General features: G+C 39.9%; 1 long non-coding RNA gene across 1 annotated transcript; it reads right to left on the bottom strand.

The window, feature by feature from the left end:
- Positions 1-73: 73 nt before the first annotated feature.
- Positions 74-26,327, bottom strand: LOC119156727. The gene is made up of 3 exons (XR_005107270.1): positions 26,312-26,327; positions 5,635-5,644; positions 74-89 (listed from the first exon to the last, which is right to left on the bottom strand). It is a non-coding gene; the product is annotated as an uncharacterized LOC119156727 (long non-coding RNA).
- Between the last annotated feature and the right edge of the window lie 1,454 nt (positions 26,328-27,781).

Raw genomic sequence — 27,781 nt, 5'->3', positions numbered from 1 at the left:
GACTTCACAAAATTACTGACTTGGGTTGTGGCAAGGCACTCTTGTTCTAGACCTTCCATTTCCACACCCTTGCCTTCCCTTACCACCTTCTCCCGGCAAAATGCAGATGCATCTATAGTGGAAGGCCACAAAGTTCACTTTAAATTCCCAGGGCTCAAGCAGGAATCTTATTTGTTCTCCTTTCTTATATTTTACATATATTTAAATTCCTGAAGTTTCAGATCAGCATATTTTTTTCCTTTAATAAACATTTAAGTTTACAGCCTTTAATCTTTTATTTAAAACCACAAAGAAATGTACAACCTTTTATGAATTCAAATTAAAAATGAAGTGTGATGGAAATGATTTATAGTCACTGTAGCTTAGCAGGGAAAATATACAACTCCTTTGCAGTACATGATATTCTATTCCTTTAATTTATAAGCAAGCTGTAATGTAACATATTAATCATACAAAAAAAGTAGCTTCAGTTTGAAAGATTTGTTGTAGTTGAACTTCACACACCTGAAAATTATTTATTCTTAAAAAAAGAAAAGAAAACATGTGCAGCACACACTATTGCATCCACCAGGAAAATGGATATATTTAGAAAAATCCTGCAGTAAATTATTTTTATGTTTATATTTTTTTACCTTTCTTCTTCAACCACTTTCATCTGCCTTGAGCTTGGCTTCCCATGCTTTTTCAGTCAGCTGTTCTGTCCTCTGTGGAAGTCAAAGGTGGCTGGACAAAAGGGAGAAGGATGTAATTGCTGCTTCAACCTTGTGTCACTGTTTCCTGTTAGAAGGGGAAGAAGCTACCTGCTACTCTATGGAGGGATAAATATTAAACTATTTTTCAGACTGATGTAGAGGGGATTGCTATATTCACAAACTGGTCACTTCAACCATTAAGGTAGATGAAAAGTTGGCGATAGGGTGAACATCTATGCTAAATAAATAACTCGGCAAATATAATCAATTTTACTGTGACTATGTTTAATATCCGACCGATACTAATAGAAAAGGGTAGGGCTTTTCTTAGTGCAACATGTTTGCAAACACCTGCTACAAAGATGACCATCACTGTACCAAAGCAGCCTCTGTCTCTTAAGAATTTGAATTTAGCAAACAAATGTTGGGGACTTGCAGGCATTGCTTGGAGTATTTGGAGCCCGATTTGCTTAATCTGCAGGCAGATTCCAAGGAAGGGGGAGACTGAGGCAGGTTACAGCCAGCGTTTCCGAGTCTGAAGGTGGGATGGATATATTTGTGCTGTCAGGTTGGTCTGTGGGTTTCTTTCTGCTTTCTAAGTGAGCCTGTCTGGCTGGAGACACCAGGGGGTCTTCACCTTATGGTGGTGTTTCTCTTGTTAAGAGCAAAATGATTTTGAAAAGAGATTGTGCAGGAGGGAAAAATCATGATAGATATTTTGCCTTTTACCTCCTTTCCCAACCTGAATGAGAGAGGTAGTTGGAAGACGGTAAACAGGGAGCGAGAGGGCAGTGGCGAAACTCCCAGAGGGAATGGCGAGTCTTGTTCTCACAAGTCAGAAGGCCTGCAATAATGAACCGCGGGGGGTAAGTAAAAAGGAAAAACATAACGTACAGGAAGCCAAATGCAGTGCCTCTGGGCATGTAAGTTTGTGCAGAATATATGAAAGGGAACTTCTTTTAACTCTTTCATTCTGCACCATTGCAAGGGTGAAGTTTACCTCCTATATTCCCTTGTGCATCCAGTACTCTGCCTGCTTTATGAAGTCTCAGAAAGCTGGCTGATTCTTTGGCATTCCGACTGGTGGGAGGTGTGGCAGAAACCAACATTTGCCCTTGCAGATTTCCATCAGGCTTAGGTGTTATCATTTTTGTGGGGACAGCTCGCTGCACCAGTCTTTCTGCTGTGGCTAATTCTGATTGCCTTGAAGGAAAAGGTAGCTGATAATGGCTAAAAAATAGATCTGTTTTGCTTGACTGAACTTAATGCAGATCTGCTATTTGTCCCCATCAAATGTGAATGTTCCTTTTTTCATACAAGCAATATGCCTGTGAGAGCAGAGGACCTGTGACTCTGAAGCCTCGAGGATTAACGTTGCCAGCTGAAGACCCAGGAAAATTGAATGGCCTCCCCTGTTCCCTCTTGCTGGTTTTATTCCCTTAGACCTCAGTGCAAAGTTAACAAGTTAAATGGGGTAGAGCACGGAGGATCTAAACTAAACAACGGCTGGCTGAGATTCATAAATAAAACAAAAGTAGCACTAGCTCAATTTCAGTGGGAAAGCCATTGCCTGATCCAGTGTGCTTTAGAAATATGGGATGTGTAAACTTTGGCACAGCACGGTGTTAACAGGGTCATGCCAGTATCTGATCTGGCTTGGTCAGAGGTAGGTCCCTGTCCCCACTAGCCTCTGCGGGTGGCGAAGGTGTAGAGGCTCCCACACGCAGCAGCACCCGGGCGGTGTGCTCTCCCGGGGGATAACGTGCTTTGGCTCAGGTTTGTGCTTTGCACCCCCACCCTGCTACACAGGACTATGCCTTGAAAGCACAACCCGGGTCTGAAGCAGCAGCTGGCTGGAGCCCAGCAGCTCTTGCCGAGTCTGCAAGGATGAGGAAGCAGGAAGAAGAGTGGAAGGGGAGGAGGGAAGGAGAAGAACGTAAAAAGGCTGGGTACATTTGCACAAGCTAATTGATGGATTCAGAGACCTGAAGTCTGAACGCTTAATCTAGGAGACGATATATGTTAAAACAAAATCAAACCCCAAACCACCGCCACGACCAGGAAACCCACATCCCCTCAGTGCTTTGGAGTGAGTACTTGTCTGGATATGAAGAGCTGACAATGTTTTTACCTCTTCTGCCTTATTGTGCCCTATTGCACAACATCTCCCACCAAGTCCACTGACAGGGAAACGTTTTGATCCAGAGCAATACTTTCTGTATGTGGAGAAATTTGCAAATCCAGAGGTGTTTTTTTTCCCAAGGAAAGCAAAATGAAATTGTGAAATCCTCCACAAAAGGAACTTCCATCCTCCACATAAAAGGAGGATAAAAGGCCTAAGATATAGATGATAACTTTGTTGTAGTGCAAGGCCTAAAACTCTATTATTAAAACAGTTTATTTATTAGCAAGCTTTTGTAATGAACCAAGCATAACAAATGTGGGCAAAACTCTACTCAAGCAGGTACAAACTGAAATAATAATGATGGGAGGCAAATAACCTGACATTCAAATTACTGGCTAGACCTGCTTTTACTTCTGCTTTGGCTCAATTTCTAAATAGAACAAAGTAGGTTTGAACCTTTTCTTCACCTTTTCTCAAGGGAAGTTACAGATACCTAACCGAAACGGCTGATAAAACTAATTCTGATTTAGTTCAAATTCCTTGGTGCTGAAACCACATGTTTGGGAAAATGTGGCCTTTTAAGTAAAAAGAAAAAAACTCACTGAAGTGTCACTCACTCATAGGAAAACTTCATTTTGGACATTCCTTCTCTTTCAGTCCTTTTTTGCTCCCCCCTTTACAGGTGCACATGTAGGTCCCGGATGCCCAGTGACCCCCATCTGACACGGCTGCCCTGGAGTGGGGAAGTGCTCTGGGGTGTCACTGTTGGTTGCTGTTTGCAGCTACAGTTTCCCTTCAGATTCATGCCATTGCTCTTGTTTGGATACAGAGGGAATTTTGTCAACTCATTGTGCTGCTGCCTCCTTTACAACACTTGTCTTAATAAAGAACATTGCTTGCTGAGTTTGTCTAATTTGTTGGGGGGTGTTGGGGTGTTGTTAATTGGCATACGAAACACCGCAAGTTAGCGTATGTTTGTAATTTTTTCTGTTAGTGCTCTTCCCACAATAACAATTTGGATCCCTCCTAAAGACCTCCAGAAATGATGACAGAACAGCTCATAATTTTGTTTGTGGTGCTAAAAGTTAATCGGGTGCAGTTCTGCCTTATTTTTCATTTGCTGTATGATGGTTTAGACTTTGTTTTATCTTACTAACGATTATCTAAATTTGGAAACAGGCTTGAACATTGGGGTTGGTTCTTTTTTTTTTGTGTGTGTGTGGGGTTTTTGTTGTTTTGTTTTGGTTTTTTTTTAATAAATCTGAATGATTGTAATTCATGCACATGGAGACTCTGGAGAAACAGGTATTTCTCTCCTCTCCTTCCTCTACCTGAATTGTTGAGCTACCTTCTTCATAGCATTTCAGTTTTGAGTTGGTGCTATGCTGGCTGGCTAAGCAAGTAAAAAGCTGTTTATTGCTGCTCCCTGACAATACTGTATGGGATAGGTATATATTTAAAAAGCAAGGAGTAAAACTACCTTAGAGCACAAATTATGAATAAGGCCAGATTCTGACTCATTTTCTACTGCTGTAAAGTCTTTACTCTTTGGACTTCAATAGGACTTCTTCCTTGAGTAAGCATTACTCATGGTGATTAAAGGCTCAATTTTCCTGTCCTTTATTATGTAATTAAATCATGCAAATAATTCAGCTATCCGAGACAATTCAGATTGTGAATGGAATAGTCAATTGTATGTTTCACAACTTGGGTATCTTCCGAACACATATCTTATTTGCTGAAGAAATAAATGGAACAATTTGAAATAATGAATATGCTTTAAACTCTAAGAATTTCTTTGTGAACAGTAATGGACAATTGGTTCTGAATAAATTATTTACCCATTTCCAGAATGGCTGTTCAGCCCTCCTGCAGTCATGTTCCATCTTCGTAGCTTGTGGGCTTTACATAAGGAGGTTATCAACAATCTGCTGCAGAGTCCTTCCCACTCCGTAAATCAAACCCTTGCTCTTCCCTGATCCATTTTCACAGACAGATGATTCAAGCCTCCTTCACTTCCCAGCAGGAGAGGTTAGTTACATACTTGTCTTTAGCACCTTGCGATGTTTATGAGAACTGTTTACACAATTCTAAGGATCACTCCTCTTTGTTCAGTGCCTGTTAGATGTGCCTGCTGAGAACTGGGTATCCTGTCCGTTAATTGGCTGGTCACAGAATCATGCTAATGAGTGAGAAATAAGATAAATATTAGACTACGGAATCAGTTCTTCTATCCTGCAATATTGTCTGCAAACCAATGAATAGCTGATAGCGGTGCAGTAAACCAAATGATATAGGGGTTTTTGGTCATCTTATGTTGTTGTTAGGGGTGGGGGATTGAAAGCATAATGTTACAAAAACTTTCTTTTTTTAAATACTGCTTTGAGTAAAGTTGTGTAATCTGTGGAGTTTTGAAGTTACTCAGAAGGTGCATGGAAGTTGATAGATTCCTATTGATTTTACTGGGTTTTGGATCGGACTTGTCAATGTGAATCAAGAATTTACGGGAGCCTAAGCAGCAGTATGCAGGAATTCAGTGTAGATCCTTTTCAGGTTTCTAAGTTAATGAACTTTGCTGAATGTTGTCTTGAATAATGCTGCAGAGTAGGACTGAAATAACTTTCTATAAATTTTAAAACAGAAGAATATTATCTGTTGAATCATCCAAACAATGCACGGAAACCGATTTCACATATAAAACCAATCAGTACCAAAAAGTTGCTTGGATGTATTACGTAGTCCTTACAGATCCCTGTTGGAAGGGTTCTGAAAAGGTGTATCTCCTTTCTCTTAATTTCATCTATGGAGAAGCTTCACTCCCCTGTTCCTGACTCCTCCACCCTGCGGCCCTGAGCAGTGCAGGGGGTGGGGAATGGTGGCTGTGGTCAGTCCCTAAGGATTCCTCTCTGCTGCTCCTTCCTCCTTGCGTTTTGCCCCTGCTCCAGTGTGGGGTATTCCCATGGGCTGCTGTCCTTCAGGAAAAACCTCCTGCGTGGGCTCTTCCATGGGCTGCAGGAGGATCTCTGCTGGGGTGATGGGGACACCACCTCCCCTCCTTCTGCTCTGGCCTGGGTTGTGAATGGAATAGTCAATTCCATTTTATGCAGGAATTAGCAGGGCTGTTTCTTACATGGGTTTCATTACCCCTGGCTGCTGGGCAGCGTTTGGCCCTGTTAAGCACATTTTCCCAGAGGTGTCACCAGTGTCCCTGATGGGCTCAGCTGTGCCCTGTGGTGGGGCTGTGAGGAGCTGGCTGTCTGGCTCCGCGCAGCCCCAGCCCCCCTCACAGAGGATCCTCCTGCAGCCCCCAATTGCCAGTTTCTACATCCAATGCGGCTTAAGAATTTGGAGACATGGTAAGTATTAACGTGATGGTGGTTTTACCACAGATGTAAAGATTTATTTTTTTTTCTGAACCATTAGCAAGACCTAGCATAAAGTACCATGTTGAGGAGCATGGACCTGCTTCTAGGAACACCTGTAGGTTAGAAACAATCTTGTGAGGAGCAGGTCATGGCAGGGAGGACAGGGTGAAGATGGTAGGTAGCAGGCAAAGTGAAGGGAGGTGAAGACTGACCATGCATGGAGGTTTGCTCTCTGCAGGGCTATACCGCTGCTGCTTGACCAGCTGCAGAGCTCTGCCCAGGCTGCGTGGGTCATGCTGCATGTGCCCACACTGCCTGTCCCTCGGGGGGGGTGTGACTGTGTGGGGCTGATTCTGTGGGCTGTGAATGGCCTTTTGGACATGAAGTCACCTTCTTTGCTCAGTACTGCTTGGGTTTGTTTTCGTCTTCGTTAACTTTCCTGATCAAAACCTGCCGTTGTTTTTTGGAAGGTATGATCCAGAAAGATCTCCCAAGGACTGTAGAAAATCTGCAACTGACACAAAAAAGGTAGGACTTTAACCCAAACCAATATTGTCTTCTTTTCCCAGTAGAAGGAGGGGTTCATTTTACAGTGACATTAAGCATTCATTGTCTTAAATGAGGTATGTCACCTTGCCATTTTGACTTGATTCATTAAAATAGTGTCTCATTAGTTATTCCCTTGTGCAGTGTCGAATTTACACATTAAAGGCACATGCATTTCATGTGCTTACTACATTCAGGGATAAATTTCTAGACATCCTGTTTGAAAGAAAATAATGTGGGTTTTGCAGGAAAAAAAAAAAAGGTAAAATTCTAGTCATCTGCCCCTCCTTCCCCCCCATAAGTCTTTCTTTTCTGATCTGTTTAGATCCCTAATATTTCATTTTAGAAGCCCAAGGTACTGAGACACAGGACCCACTGAGGTAGTGCTAATCTCTTTCCAGACGTGTGTTTGATGTATGTTCTCTTTTGTGCCTTGTGTGGTGTAATAGAGAATTCCCCTTTCTTTTTCTTGCTCTTGCCATGAAAATTATCATGTCTGAGTTGAGAAAATACCTTAAATCCTGGACAGGGAGGAGTTTTGCAGTTGTCTGAGTGTGAACACACCTCCTGGGGAGTGGGGATTTGTGATTACTTTGTCAGCCTGCTTGAGAAAGGCATCTCCAGCCGTACTCCAAACACAAGCCTCTTCCCTAAATGGAGAGATCCTCCTACTCTCAAATGACACATTTTCAGGCAAAAGCCCTGTGGTATAGTTCAGAGTGAAATGGGCTTGTTTTACCATTGCACGTGCTGTGAGAAAGCATGGATCCACCAAAGGAGAGTAGGCACGCGATGGGAGAAGTCCCTTGCCCAGTTTAGCAAGCCCTCTCTGTTGAACTGGGGTGGAAAGGGCAATGCTGCCCAACCTCCCTCCCTCCCCCTGCCCTGACCTCTGGGCAGACACATCTCTGCAGGATCTTGGGAAGGTCCACTGAAGCGCCAGCAAGGACCACAGTTCCCAGAGGTCTTAGGGTGTGCTGGGTTAGGTGCTTGAACCTTGTTGGGTGAACATAAATACATTGAACACAAGGCGGGGAAAATGTTAACTAGGGGTGGCTGAGAAGGAAAAGAATATGAAAATACTAAATCTATTTGAAGAACTGAATGGAACAGACTGGGAAAGATATTTGATCCTTTTATGTAACATTTAGGCTCACTGTAGACCCTGGTTGATGAATTTCCATATTCTTGGAGTTTGAGGGCAGAGCTGTTGTTCATTTAGCAGTAAATGCTAGGACTGGATGGAAGGAATGCCATCCCTAACTGAAGTCGAAGTGTAGTCCTTTGGTCTCACTGGTGACTCAGATTACAATAATGCAATATGGACAGCCTTCATCTTCTTCCCTCCCCCCCTTATTGTATTACAAATGGCTAGTAAAAGAAATGTAACAAAATGCTGATTCTGATAAAGTCCGATTAAATACACCCCCTCTGTTTTGTCTGTGATTTTGTTGTATGTGAGAAATTCAGCCCTTTTCTCTTTATCCTCCCAGTCTCTGTTCATCAGCATCTTTTGTGCTTTCAAGAATCTTATACTATGAACCAGTTTTTCAAATCCTGAACAAGAACTTTTCCCATATAATAAAGTTCCATATAAATATAGCTAATGTCCATAAAACTAAAAAGATATGTCAGCAAAGACCCAAACAGTCAATTTATTGCAGTTAAACATCCTGCCCGGACATTTTATTTACAAGCAAAGCTTGTTATATAAGGCAATCCTTCTTCCCTTGATATCTTTTTGATATCTTTCTTATCTCACAGTTTACAAATTACTGCCTTTCTCTTTATATCCCATATGAAATAATGAATTCGTTCATGCATGTCCTTTGAATACAATCTTTCTGTTTCTTTTTAAAAAGCGTCTTTGGATGATCTCTTGAAAGTATACAGAAAAAAAATCTGTCAATTCGTCCCTTTTAACTGAAAGAAGTTGTATCACGCTAAGTTTAAACAAATGAAAGATATTACTGAACACTCTCTTTGTTAATAAAATACCCCCAATGTTATACAAGTTTACAGAAACTTATCTATTTTCCTTGCTATCTTACATTTCATTATACACTTCTTGCTTGGTAGATATACAGAGGAGGAAATGTGCGTAGCTCTTTCTATAGGTTTTCTGAATGGGCTGTTTGGGGACAGAGGGAAAAGTACAGGCCATTCTGACAGAAGAAGCAAAGCAGCCTAGCTTGTCAAATATAAGGATGCAAACCCAGCAACTCATTCACATATCTGTTTTAAAAAGGTTACTTTTAACTTGTGATACAAACCAGTCCGGCCTCTTCCAGGCTCCCAAAAAAGCCTTTGTGTGACTTCCCGACTGTATGCTCCACAGCTTCTAAATTGTCCCTCGGATGATGTTATGGGAACACTGGGAAGGAGACCTTCTATTAAATGACACAATCAATCATCTACATCTGCTGGTGCTTGTCAGGAGAAACCTGGCACGGGCGTGCAGCTTCTATCTGACTGAGCCTGCATCTGTGAGCAGGTTCTGAGACTTTATCTTGCACAGGAGAACAGTAAAGGCTTCCCTTCTTGTACCAGATCTGCTCCAGAGATACTAAATTCCTCCATGATAATGAGGTGTCCAGAATAGTAACAAGAGGCCAGAAGTGTGCTTTTGGTTTAAACTGTGCTGGAATCTCTGCTGACTGTGGGCAACTGCAAACTTGCACCATGTACCTGAGCGAACTTGGCCCAGAGCGAGCTGAAACCTTATCAGGTGCCAGATCTCCTGGGCTATATGTGAGAGGTATAGCATTACCCTATGTCTAGCACAGCTGTGACAGGCGGAGTGAGAGAAGACTGTGTGGCAAGTAAAGCCATTTCTCTTCACGGTCCTGTAGTACCTGCTTACAAGGCTTTTTCCTGGGCTTTAATGCTAGCAGTAAGAAATAGTTCTGTCTTCTCCTCTGCCAAATTTTGCATGCAAAATACTTAGAAGACAACACTTCTTTGCAGGTGCAGTTAATATGGGTACTGAGCAGTACAAATAATTACCTGCCTGGCAAAGCGGATGGAGAAATACTTCCCATTCAAGTTTCTGATAGGTGGGGAGTGGAACTGTGGAAATTCCCCGGACTGTGTCATTTTAAGTTTTGCAGATGTTCTCCCTATGGCATTTTCCTCCCATCTCCGGTTTAGCCACAGCACAAAAATGTTTTGACCAACACTGCAGACTCAGGAAAGGTCATACACGTACCTTCTTGTGACATGTTTTTCTTAACCTCTCTACCTGCTGTGGGTAGTCTGCAACCTCCTGTGCTGACAAGTCCGTGATGGCTAGGGCTGTGATTAATGGGATTTCATTAACGCTTGTGCAACTATCCCTGAGAGCCCTCAGAGGTGCTCCAGTCTCCTCCTCACACTGTGAACCTTGTAATGGCAAGAAGTGCAGACGGATATGTTGGAGATTCTCTATCCAAAACTTTTCCCCTAGGCAATATGGGTAAATAATGATTTGTTTTGGAAAGATTAATATGTAATAACTATGGCTACGTTGTCCTAATAAGAAGGAAGACTAAAACATTCTGTTACTGCCATCCTAGTAGTCCACCTCTGAGAAGAGGTTTCTTCATGCGTGACCACGTAGTAGGGTTAGCTGGGACTCCTCCCTGATCTGGGCTTGGATGGGAAGGAAGAGAGGGAGGAATACACAGACTGGTGGCACAACAGGTATTTCTTCCTCAGTGGGAGAAAATGGAGTAATTTGTCTGCAAAGGAGATGGAAGGACTGAGGGCCATTTTTAAGACAGAAGTACGATGCTGGGGGTAGATGCATGTACCTTCACTGTGCCCCTGTTCTGAGCTGGCAGGTGGAACTGGTCCAAAAGTTATCTAGTTGTGTTAGCTGTGCCCAAGCGAGTAATATTCTCCCCATCTTTCTTCTCTGGTTTGCTCCTCTGTGTGTCTTATGTTGTGTCACATGACAAATGTCTAGTGTTGTTTTTTCTTTGAAATAATTAGGGTCCAGCTGCTATCGCTATATTTGCCTGGTGCAGTACCTCTTCAAGTGTAGAAGCGCGTATTTAAAGGAATTACTACTGGTGGAGTATATTCAGCGACTGTAGTATGATGGGAGTGGATTAAGGAAGGATTAATTGGTGTCCGCTCTGTCCTCGTTACCTTTTTTTGGCATTCACTACTGACAGTCTGACACAGCTCAACCTTCCTATGCTCTAGTCTGTTGTTATCTATACATCACACCGCCAGCTCTTTTTCTTTAAGTTTATTTGAAATGACTGGGTTTTATTTTAATTTTGGATTCTTGTACTGTGGTAACATGACACATAAATATGCCTAAATTTCTTGTGCCATGTTGCCTCACAGCAGGAGCTCTGAGAGGGCAAGGTGTCAATGACAATGGGAGACATGGAAGGCTAACTGACATACGTTATTCATCTAAAGCCTCTAGAAACGGAAGAGCAGCTCCCATGGACTCTCATGGGTTCCAGGGGACCACATGCATTTCCATTATTCAGAAGTATTCATGCATATTGAGGACTGAAGGTAGCTAAGGTAAAATAAGCTGCTGTCTCAGTCCTTGATTTGCATGATTTTAGAAGAGCCAGGTCTGCTTATGGTGACGGCACCGGACACAACAGTCAAAAATTGCTTATGGATCTGACACTGTAATGCATATAGCAGTGAAATTGCAGAGAGCTCAAAGATTCAGGCAGCTTCCCTGAGCACACACTGCACAATGCAGCTTTGTGCCTGTCCTACGGGAGGGGGGAAAGAATAGTATCATAGAGGCGGTAGATCCCAGATTGATGAGGCTGCCGTGCTTCGGGTAGGTATGAACTGAGCAGAAACTGTGTAATGTAAAAGGAAGCAATGTAGCTGGTTTAAAACACAAATTCTAATTTCATATGTGTCCTGGTTAGGAATAGGAGCAAAAGTCCCAATACTTGTTAGGTACAACTGTTTGTTCAGAAGGCGCAAGACTCTATGCCAGAATAAACGATCAGCAGGTAGGTGATGGCCTGTCTCAGAGGAGCCATGGGGCATGTCTCACAAAATTTCTAAGTTATATTCTCAAGTCCTTAAAGTGGTGAAAGAAGTTTTTCAAGCCCTTTACTCTTATCTAACCAAGGTCCCCTTGCAAATTACTTAAGCTCTAGAAAGTTGTTTTGTATCACTGTGCAACTTTTCATCCAATTTTGGTATAATTCTGAACTGAATAACACTGATAACTCTTTGAAGAAAAAAAAAAATGTTTTAAAGTCTATCTGAGCTTTATCTGTACCTGTAGATGTACCATTTGCTTCTGTTAAAAATGTTCTCTTCTCCATGACTTCTGATGCTTTCAGAAAAAGGGGTCATTATGTTTCCCTTGCTTTCACTAATCTTGCCAGAAGGCAAGAAAGTAGTTCTATGAAATCCCACATACAACAACGTATAGCATGTATCTTTAGCAGTAGGTTATGTAAGGCCCTACTTAAAAACATGAAGACATTCAGCCAGAGTCATTGCTTTTTTACGAAGCACATTCTTCTTGGTGTTCTTATGTGGGTGGGGTTTTTTTTGTTTGTTTGTTTGTTTTCCTAAGTATCCTAGCACTGGGGGAACTGATACACTATTTATTACTACAGCCTGCTGCAGTCTAATATTTATAAACCAGGGATAAAGACTTGAAAATGAAAGCAACAAAAAGGGCAAGACAAATCATTGGTTCTTCTAGCTTTTTGTCTGGGGGCTTGAAACATTAAATACAACTTTAGAAATTCTCTAGAAAAGCTAATTGTGGTGATGAAAGTAAATTCTACCTTAATCGCTTCTTCTGACATAAACCAATAATGCAGTGACATTTTACTAAGGCCAAGGTAATAATTTTATATCAAGTCTTCCAGCCCCATCAAGTGTTGTCACAGTCAATCAGGGTGGCAGAAGTCTCATGGACTCGTCGTGCATACCCAAGTGTGGGAGCAGAGCAATGGGTTCCTCCCTACCTGAATCATCCTGTAGTCTCTGATGATCTCCTCCACCTTTTTATGGTAGGAAAGATCTTGTGGAAGACACACAAACAAAAAGACTAACCAGAGTTAGTTGAAAATTGTCAAGAATAACAAAAACAGTAGAAGACTATGGGGTTTGGGGGTTGGATGGGTATTTTTTTTATTAGAAAATGCATATTTCTTGACAAAAACATTTGTTCAAATGCTCTCTTCAAAACTCTTCTTTCACTTCCCCAGAATGAAATTTGTGAGTGTGCTCACGTACTCAGTCATTATTCCTTCTTAACCCCTAGAGTAAAACTTGTCTTAGTTTTCAGGTATCTGTATTTAAAACCTTCTGCCAGAGTCAGATCAGTGGCTTTATAGCACCTCACAGCTGAATGGCTTGTTTTATTTTCTTGTTTAAGTATTTAATTATTTGACGGGAGTAAGGGAGCAAATTTACTATAATTTCCAGTTTATCCTGATGTAAAAGGGAAGTTGTCATGGCCATTGTATATTTTGTCTATTCCTATGAATATTTAATTGGAGTTGTTTTCATGTCTTCCTCCCAAGGGTAATCTCTCTGATATTTTTTCAACCCTCAGAACAGCTAGTCTTGTTTAAGCTATACTCATTTATCTTATGATGCTTTTAGCTGACCATTTTAAGAAAGTCTGGATCTCATGCAGAATTATTAGCCAACAGTTTTTATACGTCCACTTGGTTTTTCAGATGAGTCACTGTTTTTCTTCACAGAGGTCTGTGTTACTCTTGTACTTCCTGCCCAAGAGCAAATAAGGAGGAATTTTCTCATAGGTAATTGTGTCACAGCGATGGCTGGGAGCTGCCATTAAATCTCCAGACTCATTTAGAAATGCTTGTAGGCCCTGCCCTGAAAAGCTGTCATTGCATATGAGATAAGGAAATACAGATAGAGAGCAAATGCGGTGGTCACACTGGTCAGTGTGGTAGGCTTTGACCGGGGGATTAGAGTTATGACACAAAATACAACACATGCTAAGATATATTGCATAAAGGTAACCCCATGTCTGTAGATGAACCACGCAGGATGAACCCAGGAACCACACCAAAACTAACTGTTCAGGAGTTTTGCTATAATAAAATGGCATTTAGGTTCTTCCCAAGAGTTTATGGTGGTTATAGTCTACTCTGTTTTTTGACTACATTGCCTCAGTTGTAAGTCCAGGATTGCTGTATCGTGATTTTACACTAGAATTACAGTTGGGTCTGAGATTCAAAGTGTAAAGATGTGCAAATCAAAAATAGCGGGGCTGGAGCTTGCTAGTTGAAACCGTACGTTCATGCTTTGGTTGCAAACTTGAGGGTTTAAACTGAGCTTCCTTTTTTTTTGTGTGTGTGTTCATATTAAAAAAAAAAAATAAAAAGGAAGGAAAAACCCCAAAAAAGGTCAAAACTATGTAGCCATGAATGCAAGTGAAAATGAACGTGAAAAGTTGTTTTGGTTCACATTGATTGACATTTGCTTGCACTAACCTGCATTTTCACTTGACCCTGCAAATACTTCTAAACAGCTGAATATATGGAACAAAATTTATAGCCAAGACTAATAAATTACAATGCCAGGATCTTAAGGTCCTCAGTAACTGTAAATCAGTAGAGCTGCAGAAATCAACTGAGCTGTGCTAATTTACACAAGCTAAGTGTCTGACCTTTAGTATTCATTAGCATCATTAACATTTCTTAAATGATGGCAACTGGAATTTGAGAACAGTACCAAAAGTTGGATAAAAAAATACCCTTGCACCTCCCCAGGTGAAACACAAAATAATTTCATAGGTAATTAAAATTCTTGTAAAAATTATGACTATATAGTTTGTTCTCTGTGGAGAATTAGCATAAAATCTACTGATATCAAACAACAGCTTGTGCCATATGCCAAGAACGCCTCCTTGTTAGAGGAAAAAACCAGGATTTTGGAATGGTTTCCACAATTGTGTCATAGAAAAGTCTTGTGGTATTCCTTTTATTTTCCTCTCCTTTAGACTGCATTTAAACACAAACAATTTGTGAGCCAGAAGAGCTTAATACCTGAGGAATTCTAATCTGCATATTCCCACTTTGAGTCAGGTACGGCTTTCTACATTTTATAAGAAACTTCAAAGTGTTCCTTGGTTTCCCTCCAGCCAAAAGTTTGGGGGGCCACATACCATTTCTTTATCTGTCTTCTTAAGCCAAGTCTCCAGGCTTGATATATGAACATACACTTCCAATTAAACTTATACAAACTTGTATAAATGTACAGCAGGGCGATACTGTTGCGGTTAAATTTGGGTTACTTTATTTTGGGGTTGTTCTGATTCAGGTTTCAGAAAATTATGAGGTAATGAAAGCAGCAGTCTGTTCACCAAACTTACAGCTGTGATCTCTAGTTGTCAGACTCCGAGACACACTGTAACATGCTTTGAACCATTTTTGCTTTTCCTTAAGTCTGCCCATGCAAAAGAGGGTTTCTAGGAGTGGGAAAATTGCAGCGCAGGCTGCCAGCAGCCTTCTGAGTCACGGTGAGACAGCTGTTGAAGAGTTTGCAAAGCGTTACCTGAATGAATTTTTTAACAGAACTATTCTTTTGATAGGCCTTTTTTCTTTCTTTCGTTCTTTTTTTTTTTTTTTTTTCTGAGAGCTTGTTTTTAAGAAAGATGGTAAACATTTTGCAAATCTTTTTTTTTACAAAACTTCTGTTTGGCAGGCAGAGCATAAGTTAATCAGATCTATCCTCATTTGAAACTGTGAGCACTACTCTAGTTCTCAATACGGTATAGCTTTTTAGACGTTGGTTGACTTGTTCAGAACAAGATTTTGGCAGATTTAAAGTACTAGCAATGTGCAAAGCAAGCTGTCTTGATGGGACAGATGGCTTTGCCATGACTGGATGTCTTCAGTGTGCAACTACATTTCCAAGGCAAAAGATCACGTCCTGAATTGAATATTTTCTTGTTATTTTGGCAAATGATCCCACTTTTCCAGACTGCTAATGAAAATAACCACAGCTTATTCATTTAAAAACTCACCTGCTAGTTATAGAAATAGGCTCATAGACCAGGTACAGCTCTGTACATATAGAATTTGCAAAATATCAGTCTTCTGAGACGAAAAACAAACTTATTTCACATGAAATAACTATGTTCTACTTAACGTCGCAATTTTTTAAAAATCAGTCTGCCTTGCACTTACTAATTCCTTTGGGTTTGGTGGTTTGGTATTTCTAAGTAGTGGAATATAGTGTCGTTGTTTCTATTTCTCAGTGCACAGGAAAATAATAATAATGATGATGTCAGATATATTTCCTGTTTGGTCTGTGCTAATGAATTGGAATTAGAGTGCGCAGGATTCCCATCTTGCCCATGACAACACGCAGTTTGATAAGGAATACTCTGGAAATGACAGACTATGTGAGGAGTGAACTGCTACCCGGTGTGATTAGTGGGGAAGAATTTGAGGTGTAAAATATGACTATCACCTGCTTATTTTCATCTGTGTTTTAGACTGTGGCAAAATTTTGGAGCTAAATGCTGCTTTTTATTATCATTAAAGCAATCCAGTAAGATCTTAAGAGCTCAACTGAAATTGTCACCTTTTCAGTACCTTTTGAATCAGCCCTAGGGGGTGAAATACACCTTCTAAACAGATGGTCTGAGATATTTTTCTGTATTCCCTGATTCATTCTGTGAACCTGTTATGGAGAATGAAAGCAGTGACAAATCACAGCCACAAATGGAGAGCAGTCTCAGAGGTAGCTCAGCCTGGTGTGTAATAAGGCTGTTGATGTGATGAGGATTCAGCAGCAGTGCGCAACAGCCATTCCAGCTACTTCATGGGCTCTTGCAGCAGACCGAGGCATACGGCACTCAACTCGCAGGACAATCGTTTTTACAGTGCTCTGGGATTTCCTGCTCAAAGCCTGGCTGGTTGTTAGGTGACCTTCTCACCTTTATGGCAGGATGGGTACAGAAGGGGGACATGGCCCGGTAGTTGCACATGAATCGTGGTGTTTGGAGATGCCAGATGTCTACTGCAATAGGAGATGCAGGGATGTGCGCAGCACCTGTGCCCTGCTTCCTGTGGATCTGGTTGGGTCTGTTCAGCAATGAATCCATATTTTTCAGGAGAACTTAGACATACTGAGTCAGTCCTTGTCCTCTGTGTCCTTGGGTCATAATGTATACTGCCTACATTATGCAATGTACTATGCTGGGTCTGGAAAACCTTTCCAACCGAGTCTGAATGGAACAAAACCAAGCTCTTTAGCTGCAGCTCCTCAGAATGGAGCCACCCTCTGTGCCAGAGATGTTCCACTTGCCTCTTTGTGCTCCTTTAGGTCCACTTAATTCTGCTAGACCCTTTTCTCTGTTCTGCTGTTTTTCAAACGTGTTCTGCCTGTGGGCTATAAAGCCCTCTTGATCTGGCGAAACTTAGTGCACAGCACAGAAGAGCCTCACGCTTGCTCTGGTTTAACTTTACATCTCTGTTCGCTCACTCTTTTGGTGGCTCAGGGGCTGGTATTTGTCACTGGTACAAGGTGTGGAGTGGGCACAATCTATTGATGTCTAACATGGGGGAGAAAGTAAGGTGGCATAGATCAGCTTTCCCCTGTCACTTCTGCATTTCATGCCCTGCTCCAGGGATCTCACATGCCCCGGAGACATCATGTCTGGCAATTAGTTGACATACAGAAGGTCAGCAGGGACTAAAACTAGAGATGGTGGCTGACTGGTGACTGAGGTCCCTTTTTTATCAAAGACTCACAAGGTCAGCTCTGGTGACCTGCAGAATAACAATTATTGCTTACTGGACTGTAGGCTGACTTCTTACAATTAATCAGTTGCTGCTTTTGAACAGGCCTTGGCAGAATGAATCCCAGGTTGTAGCAGTTAACACCTCCAAAATGTCTTTGTTGCATGTTGCTTTAAATATTGGTACTTTCCATGTGTATATTAATTTTGATTTCACGAAAATCACTGCTTCTACTCCAGAAACAAGTAAGAAGGGCTAAACTGTAGCAGCTTTATGATTTTTTTAAATGATCAGAAGAAGACACAAGAGCAAAAGCTGATGCCTTTGTGTATGGAACATACGTAAACCTTCCCAGATGGCCTGGAGTTGGGATTTTGCCTTGTGTTTATCACTAGTGTGTCTGCAGATCGGATTTAGGCATTCTCCCATATATTGAAATATCATTTCATGGCTCTTCTTTTTCTCCCTGTTTTGATCCATGATATAATCCTTTGGGTGTGCCAAAGATTTAGTCAACAGTCCAAAACAAATAATAAGGCTATCTGGTCAGATTCTATCATTAGTTGAGTCAGATTCGTACAACCTGATTAAATCAGGGCATACACAGCACATTTAAATATCACATGGCCTGGCAGAGGGATAGGTACCAGGAGGTCACAAGACATTTCCAACAAATGAAAACATTCAGGTTTAGACCCATGAATAAAAGATAGACTTCATTAACACAGAGATTTAGCTAGTCAATCCGACTCTACATAGCCTGCATCAAAAGAAATTCCTGGGAATGAGATTACCTTAAACAGCACCTGAATCTCTCCTGTTGCCCATTAATTATTTCTGTTTACCTAGTACTGGTAGAATACCACATGAAGAACTTGCAACACAAGGCATAGATCCTGCAGATCTTAATGCAAGCATTCAGCTTTGTATAGGAAATCAGATGCATAAAAGTTTGTGGGATCAAGATAAAAAATGACAATATTAAAATGAAGGAAAGACTAAAACTCGAAGTTATTATTTCTGAGATAAGTCTGAAATATAGCAATAAAATATTTAAGTTTTTATTTATCTTGCACATTAACACTTGTCATTTAACTATCTTCAAGGAGGTGATGTAAAAGTGCCAGAAAATGTTTCTCTATTGGATTTTGACTGTGGCTCATACACTTGAATCAGAGGGTTGGTTAAATATAATGTATGCCTTTTCGCTGTGGAAACAGTTAGCAAAATTTATCTCCTTGAGACAGTCCCTCTCCATCTTGTACCCGTCATTCTGTAAGCCATTATTTTAACTTAAGCTTTCATACTTATTCTGGATAATTCACTTAGTCTCCAAGGACATTTTCCCCTGACTCCTTTGTTGCTGGAAACAGATTTAGTACTGACAGGCAGAGTTGTGTGTAGGTGTGGGAAGACAGACACACCTCATATAGATAAAACCCAGAAGTTTTTATAGGTAAGGTTATGAGGTAGTAAGAGATCAGCTTAGGGGAGGGTCTTTCTACTTGTTTTGAAAAAATCACAGAGAATTCTGCCATAAAGTAAGGTAATATTTTCATAATTCATCTGCCTAAGTATTTACAGAGCACTTGCATCGAAGAACTGCGTGCTTTCCACTCCAAATAATTATGAAGAGCATCAGCTTTCATTTCAGGAGAGTCCTTGGAAATGTCCACTTCCAACTGTAATGTTTTGAGAAGTTTTTCAATGCAGTTTCACCCAAAGAGAAATGTGCTATGGGAACATATTGACTTTGATGAAAATTGGCAGGAAAAAGTGCCTAAATAAATGTTTATAAACATTTTTTTTACTTTATTTTGATAAGATAATAAGGTATTTTGACTTTCCGCTATATTAAAACAATTTGTTTTGCATGTTGGCTTTCATAGTTACCTTACTGAAACTAAACATTAGAGTTTTTACTGTCTGCAAAACTATTTTCCTTCTGAATCGGACCAAAAGTGAACACCCAAATTTTAAGGTTTCAAGAGAAATGGAAGTTCAGTTCTTCTGGAAGGTAAAGGCTGGGCTTGGAAAGACAGATTTTGGAGCCATAAAATACTTGAAGCTTGTGACCACTTTGCTTATGAAATCATCAGACTTTTGTGGCTGGCTTTGTAAATTATATCCAAATAATCATAATTACCATGTGCCTAACTTGTATATGCCATTACCACAAACAGAGACACATGGAAGGTGATGCTGTTGCTTAACTTGTGTAAGAAAAAGTTTCTTTGTACAGCATATATGACGTGCAGAAGTAATCCCATGGATATGCCTTAGGATTGTAGGATGACTTTTCAGTTTTAGTGGAGGTGGGTGGGGTGGAGTGGGAAAAGTGGGTCATTGTCTCCACCACTTATTTTTATAGGAATACAAGGCAATTTAATGGATTTTTATGAGACTGATGTGAGGGTAATGGAGAACAGAGTGAGACGCTGCTACCTTAAAAGGTTTTTCCTTCTAATTGTTCTCAAACTATTTACAGGGAGCGTTTTAAGTTTCTGGTCTTTCGGTTTATTCTGTAGCCACAAACCAAACAAATATCAGCCAAACAAATAAAACTAGACAGCTGCGCTACTATTTTGTATGTGCTTTTGCATCTTAGGGTGATTCTGTACTTTGTGCGTTTAGGGACATCTACAAATGGCAAGAAAGGTCAATACTCCTTTATTGTGCTCTTTGCTCCCCAGCATTTGAAAGAGAGTGTATTTTTCTTCTCTAGACCAGTCACTATGTTCTTCTTCAGTTCATCCATCTGCAGTCTACTCCTTCTGCTTCACATTGGTGATGAATTATACTCTGCTTCCTCCATCTAATCCTTTTCATTTATTTATATTTTATGGAGGAAACATAAAAGACTCCTCATAAAAATCCAACTGTTTTTGATAAACCTTGTCATGTGCAAATAATGGAGCCTTGTCAAGCACAAGTCTTGCTGGAAATTTATACCTTCTAATAATAATAACGGGAGAGAATCAGGAACAAATAATGAATATATTGAACTGGATTCAAAGCATATTTATGGTTTTAAATTGGTGGCAATAAAGTATTTTTTTATCCAGAAATGTTTTTACATGTTAGAGTAATTCAAATACCATGTTGTGCTTGAACTCTGCAGTGTTTAGCCGAGCAGAGCTATGCAAACCATCCTGTGCCATAGCACAGCAAAGAAGACTGACTTTCCAAGGTTTGATGGCAGGGAGAGGAAAAGAAATCCCTGATTAATAATACAAAAGGAAACAAGACAGAGTTTGGGGCAAGGAAGCAAACTGGTGGTCAGCTGAGGTCTATCGGTGGGTTAGCAAAAAATGATAGGGACACAGAGGTTAAAGAAAACTAATCAAAGACAGATTTTTATTAGAATATTTCCTTCAGCAGCAAACTTCCTTGGCCGGCGGCAACTTGTCAGAACAGAAATGTTTGTTGTTTCTGACTGCTAAAGCTGTGGATATCTGACAGGGCATAAGGACAACTGCTCATACGCAGGTAAAGTTAACATCCAAAGGAAACTACGATTGCCTCTTGTTAAAGTCTTCAGCTATCTCTTTGCTGTGTGACATTTTATTTTCTATTATAATTTTTGCTTTGAGAATAAGACTAAACAGAATGTTAATCGTTTGCTGATGATACCAATTAGCATTTTACAGCACTTTACAAATGTCAGCGAATGAAGGGGCTCTCTCAGGAAGAAAACTTTGTGTTGAACTGGCAGAGTCTAATCCAAACAAATGGATCCCTTTAATGAAGAGGTTTCCTAGTAGCACAGCTAGTTCTCTGAATATATTGTCTGTGCATCTTCACAGAACTGATATTTATGCTCCCCTGAGTGCTTCTCTTTGCATGAAATACTTGTTTTATATCTTTTAAGGAGTGACAGTCTCTGTAATTCCCTTTCAGGTAACATATCCAAGCTGTCATGTTGAACTACTGGTAGAAATAATATTGGAAAATGAAGAAACAAAGACAAAAAATTATTTTTCAATTTAGAAAACTTGTTCTCCCATGTGAGGCCCATGTTGAGAGTTGTGTTTTGTAAATTTTGAAGGTTTCCTTGAGACAGGTATGAAGAGAAAACTTACTCTTACTTTCAGAAGATAATAATGTTTTACTTTCATTTTGATGTAGAACAAAGACCCCTTCTGTGCCTTCTCCCATCTCCTCTTTCAAAACTTTCTTGGCAGACTGGGTTGGAGCTCAGCCCTTGGGTTTTGGCTTTGCAAGATTAACACAACTGTTGCTGAACTGGGCAGCTGCCAGTCAGCCAAAGAAATAAGTTAACAAGAAATCAGGCAGATTTGAGGGAACTGGTTCTTTCACACTTCATCAATTATAATTCTCTATAAAACAGTGGGACTTTAATGGTCTCTGACAAAGTAATTCTGCCACTGTTTTTGTCTTGCTCCACATGGCATCAGTTGTGATGCATTATATATAGGACCAGATGTCAGGGATGAACCAATTGATTTTGCAGTGTTTCACAAAATGGTGACCTTTACAAAAAGGATGCCAAAACCAGTCACAACTCAAGCCTCGTAGTTGACTTTACAAAGGAAACTTCTCAAGTTTTGCAGGTATTAGCCTTTATGATGAGGTTAGTGACAAGCTTCCAACAACATGTAACTTCTGATAGATCTGGCATTTTATTTTTTCCAGGGTTTGACATAGATATATATATTATATTGTTGCCAAGCCTTCGCCTATGGCACATTTAAATATAACTTTTAAATTACCTTCAGAACTGATGACGCCCTCCTCATCACTTTCCTTCCCACCATGAATCCCTGAAATAGCACACCAGTTTCTAAATAGAACTTGTTATGGTTGGATGCTTCACAGTAGTATCATTTTCATACTGCTCAGGACGGGTTTGGATTTCTCCTCGCCTGAATTACATCAATGTAACTGAAAAGGGAATAGAGGGCTGGTGGAGTTTTTCTGAAGAATTTTACTCCAGGTGCTTGCAGTCTGACCCCTAAAGTCAGAAAGTGAATTGCCAATTGGGTGTTTGACAACCGCCGTTTATCACTTGGGCATGATGGTACGTGAGACATTACTTAAGAAAAAGAATTGTAATTCTGAATGACCTGTGGGACTTGGTCAATGTATACAAGCTGTAGATCTCTTGCTGCAGAAAGAAATTAATCAAAAGCAATAATTTGGACATGATCTTTTCCATCATGACCAATATATTCTATGTTTACCTTCTCGATACTCAGAATGGTGGCTTTTCTGGGAGATTAGAGGGAGGAAGCAAGCAGGGTTGCTGGTTTTATTTCTGTTTTTATTATTACATTAATTTTTGAAGGGTTGCTGTCTAGGACCTGATTTCTAAGTCTGATGATGCTTTTCCAAGGATTCACCAGCCCTTTCCCAGTGTCTAACGAACAGAATCTATGACATCCTGGGAACCGTATGAGTACTAAGGCTAAAACTAAAAATTTCTGATTCAGAAACTGGTCATTGGTTTTTGTTTTCTTTTTTTTTTTTTTCCCCTCTCAGGATGAGAATATGAATATACATATCTATCACCTATATACATATATATTCTGTACTCTGGGGCTTGGAAATTCTTTATTGTGTAATTCTGAAATCTGATTATGGTTATTCCCACACATATAGAGGACACTTGAAAAGACAAGTTGTGTCAAGCAGCAAGGAGCAGCAGCTGCCTTAATTTTATTTTTTTTAATGATTTAGAAAACATTTAAAGTGGAACATCCTAACAACTTGATTTCAGTAGTATGATATAGTCTATATGTAGTAGTGCTACTTATGAGTCAGAGGAGCCTATAAAAATGAAATAATTAAAATTCCATATTAAAAAGGAAGTTAAATGTGTTAATTCTGAATCTGTGGGAACTTCACTTATTTTACTGAAATAGCAATTTTGGAGCACTTTTCTCCTCCACCAAAGTCTCTGCTGCTTTTCACGGGGCTAGCAGTGTTTGGCTAGAAAAGATTCTCTTCCTCCATAGCCTCAGCTACATCCCCCAGCCAGCCCAGATCAGGCAGCACTACCCCAGGCACTGGGAGTTTAAGCTCCCATGTCTGTTTCAGGTGTTTGTGATCAACAACTGGAAGGCAAATGTGGACTCTCCAAACAAAAGACCAGATGTTTCAAATAATCCTTTAAATGCTAAAGATTATTCTTATGATGTATACAGATTCAGGACATTAAATACATAGATAATCTCATTCCAAAAAATCCCTTTGCTCATCTGTAAGGATTTGACCAATATGTCAAATGCCCAGTTTGGAATTAGAACTTCTATTTTTTTTTTTTTTTTTCATACTACATATATATAGTGCCTTTTTATACAGCTGCAAATAAGATATGTTGTATTTCATTCTCCAAAATAAAGTCTGAGTAAGGTCAGGGTCTCTCAACCTTAGCCCTACTTTTCTTTCCTACTTGCGATACTTGGCTCTAATAACTCATGGAGTTGATTCAGTCAGCATTTTAAATACTGTGTGTGTCCTCTTCCATCATTCATAACATGAAATGATGAAAAGCACTGTAACTAATTTTATGCAACATAATGAAATTAAAAGCTTTTGGTATTATTGTACTGCAGGTATAAATCTAACAAAATGTGGTGTTGGAGAGAGAATGGACTATGTAGGTAAGTATTGGAATAGTTTATTTGGCATTTTCTATGGATGTCTGTTCTTGTTTCTTCACGAATACCATAAATAATTGTATGCTTATTATATTTGTTAAGTGTCTGAACTTGCAGTTTTCTGCTGCCTTTTTTCATTAGCTAAGAAAAAGTAGATCTAATGGAAAACAATCCATTGCAGTGAAACTGTAGATTTGCTTACCCATCACAGCAAAATGTTAACCTGTGTAATATTTTAGTGGCAAATTAACTTATCTGAGCCACAGTATTTCAAAATACACACTGATAAATTTCAGACAACTGGACAAAAATCTTAGACATGTTTTCTTGTAATGCAGTTTTATCCATCAAATTCTACATGTTTTCTATAATCTAGATATTAACAAGAATATTGTTTGAGATCTAAAGGTCTGCTTTGTGCTTATACAGAAATGTTTAAATGAGTTAGGAAACATATGTAGCTTTTCCCACCTCCCTTGTGCACTATCATTGATGTACTCTGGTATTCTCCAAACACATACCTTACCCCTTAAAACCTTGCTATTTCTACCTTTCATAATACATGATACGATATTCTCTCTGTTATTTCTTATCGCATTTCAAATGAATCTCGACTCAATTTTATAGTATTGGACTTACTCTCCTGAGTTAATTTTTGGATGTATCTTTTGTTCAGTTTATGCTATACAGTTTTTCTACCACCAAGCAGCATGTGGAAGACATGAAGACTTTTATTCACAAAAAAGCTGAGGGCCTTTTCATGCTTAGTGTTTCGTAACAGACGATGATGTCGATTTTCTTTTCACATTGCCTCTTTCATCTTCGAACTGCAGTTATTTAAAAGTGTGTGCTCCTAATCTATTCAAGTCACCTGAACTCTATTGCTTTTACTTTGTATTTACAACTATTTCCCTTCCTCTTAACCAGCATTTAGTGTTATCATCGGTTATTCAACTGGCATCATGTTTCTTCAAGGTTGTTACCATTTAAAGGAATTTTTTTCTTCAATTAGCTCGGCATTTTTCCCTTCCCTGCCCCCCCCCCGCCCCCCGTCCCGACTCTGTCTGCTCTTAATAGCTCTGAGATATGGAGCATCAACTTATTTCCAAGCACTAGCCTTGGTGTGCTTTCTGCCTGCATGGGAAACCCAAGGACCAAGGTGCTCGTGGTAGTCCTGGGCCAGCAGCAAGGGCCATATGGTGGAGTAATATAGGCACTCTGCACACAGCAACAGCTCAGACACCATCTGCAGTAGCCCTGAAATCTCAGCCTGTGCCAGCAAGAAAATCTTCTCTGGCTGCTCTACCCATAGTTTCTATTCAGAGCTCCCTAAATTCAGCTGAGATTGAAGTTCTGTTTCTTTTATATGTCAAAGATGGTCCTTTCTTTTCGTTTTGAATGTTAAAAAGTTTTGAATCGATGTTGGTAGCTCCGCCTAAGCCTGGGCTCCCACGGACAGGCACAGTGCAATCTTTCTTCTGCATACATGCAATTTTGGTATGCTACTGCCATTATTGCTGGTATTGGCTCTGTAGCCCTATGTGCAGCAAGTAGACCTTTTTAGTACTTATTTATCTTCCAGCACTTTCCTTTTTCCCTCCATTACTCTATCTTATTCAATTTCACCCTACATTTCCCCCTTTCTTATTGCTGGCAAGTAATTCATGTAGTTATGCTTCTTTGCAGTGATGGAGCTTTCTAAGCAATTCCTTTTCTGCAACAGAAAACTTTAAAAACTTTCCTGATTATTAAGTCAGGATTATTTGCTCAGTATTAAATGCTTAGTCAAGTGCACAGTTATCTCTTTTGAGCTGTGCAAACAAAAAAGAATATTTTTGGAATAGAGTGCAGAGAAGAGTCTTTTTAGTTTACTGTTGATTTCAGGACATGATGGATGCAAAACATAAGAAATCTCATTTTACCAAAAGAACATATTTTAATTGCAATTATTACTTTAAGTCAGCTTTCTGAAAAGTGCCATATGTCAAGGTACAGAACCACTAAGAGAGAACCTCAGGAAAAGCAGAGTATAGCAGCTTGACAGAAAGTTGTAGGAAACTCTTTATCCTGCTCTTCAGCTTTATTTTCAGTTTCTGATTTTATTTCTATGCACATGACATATATTTCTTTTAGACGGTATTCAGTTATGAAATAAAACTTGCAAGTGTTGCTAACACTTGGTTTCCTCCTAACTACTTTGAGAGCATGTCCTCCAGTCAGCTTTTGGAAAGACTTTCTAGACAACATCATCACATTTCTTAGTCAACTTTGGCACTCTGACCTGAAAAATCAAGGCAGTTCTTAGTATCGCATCACAATCAGATCAAGGACTTTGTAGGACAGTACGAGGACAACTGAACTGCATTTATTTACTGCATTAATGAGCTTCCTTAGATTACTAAGCCTTCTATTATATGAATTATTCTACTTTTTCTTCTAACAAGAAAATTAACTCTATCGCAGCCAAAACCAGGATACATGTTTTCAGAAATGGAGCCACCATTGTTTTCACACTAGTACTGATACCTTGGTGCTAAAAACACTTGCTCAAGGTGAATTTTTATGGCTCTCAAGAAGGAGATTCCAACAGCTAGTTTTGGGGAAAAGGCTACATCTGGCATTTTGTGATAAAGCACAGTCTAGAATAAACCTAATGTTTCAATTAGATAGTTGAGGATGAAGTAAAACATTCTTCAAGCTGATACAATTTCTCTGTTTGCTGTGTTTCATCTGAATGGGTTTTTCATATCACAACCCATTTTAAGACTGCCAGTAGTATGTATTGTCTAGAATGGATGAACACAAGCTATTCTTACAATATCGTTACAATCGGACAAAGCTACCTGGCAGTGCATTATGCCCTTGTGCTTTTGTGGGGAAAAGACAGGATTCATGATCAAGGTTCCAAGCCAGGCAGTAGGACTACATCGTGCTTATTTGGGACCTACTGGGAAGCAGTAAGTGGATCCAGTGCAGTACTCTGGCCTGTTAAGTCTGTTATAGGCAAGTTGAACTTTCAGTACCTACAGTGAACAGTGTTGAAAATTGTGATATAGTTGATTCTGCACTATCTTTTACCTCCACAGTCATGAGTTTACCTGTGAGGGCCAATGATATTATTCTGGGGCCATGACCCAGCCAAAAGTAAGAACGACTTTATCAGCACTGCTGGAACTGCCTGGCTGCCAGTGTTGCTGATGCTGAGTTCAATGCTGAATAACAACATTGTTCAGTAAGAGCTCTTTCCTTGAGGCTTAGTTATAAAAGTGTTTGGGACGTGGTGGTTTCTCTATTAGCATTTTTGTGGTTAATACACTTCATGGTATCTGACGCAATTTAGCACCGCAGTTGACTTTTCCTTCTGCAATTCCCTGTAGAATGAGCCAGAAGGAGAATTAAGCATGTAAAATTTAATTTACAACAAATATATGTAAAAAATACTTACTGCATAAATATTGCCATCCTATTCATTTTTTATATGCTCTGAATACAGTAGGACCAAGGATAACCCCTTTTATCTTTTAACTATGTTTCACGAATCAGTTTGAAGACACTTTACAGCACTTCCATTCTATCTGGCCCCTGCTGCTGTTTCCTACATTTAGATAATGGGCTGCCCGAGGTGGGGCTGTTTCTCCTCTCTTCAGCTCTACAGGGTAGTAAGATCCTTATCCAAGGCTTAACCAGTAAAAGATTCATAAGTGATCTTAAT

This window comes from Falco rusticolus, chromosome 13 (genome assembly GCF_015220075.1).
Source record: "Falco rusticolus isolate bFalRus1 chromosome 13, bFalRus1.pri, whole genome shotgun sequence".
Classification (NCBI taxonomy): domain Eukaryota; kingdom Metazoa; phylum Chordata; class Aves; order Falconiformes; family Falconidae; genus Falco; species Falco rusticolus.
Note: the sequence above shows the minus strand (reverse complement) of the source record. Positions and strands in the feature narration are given on the sequence as shown.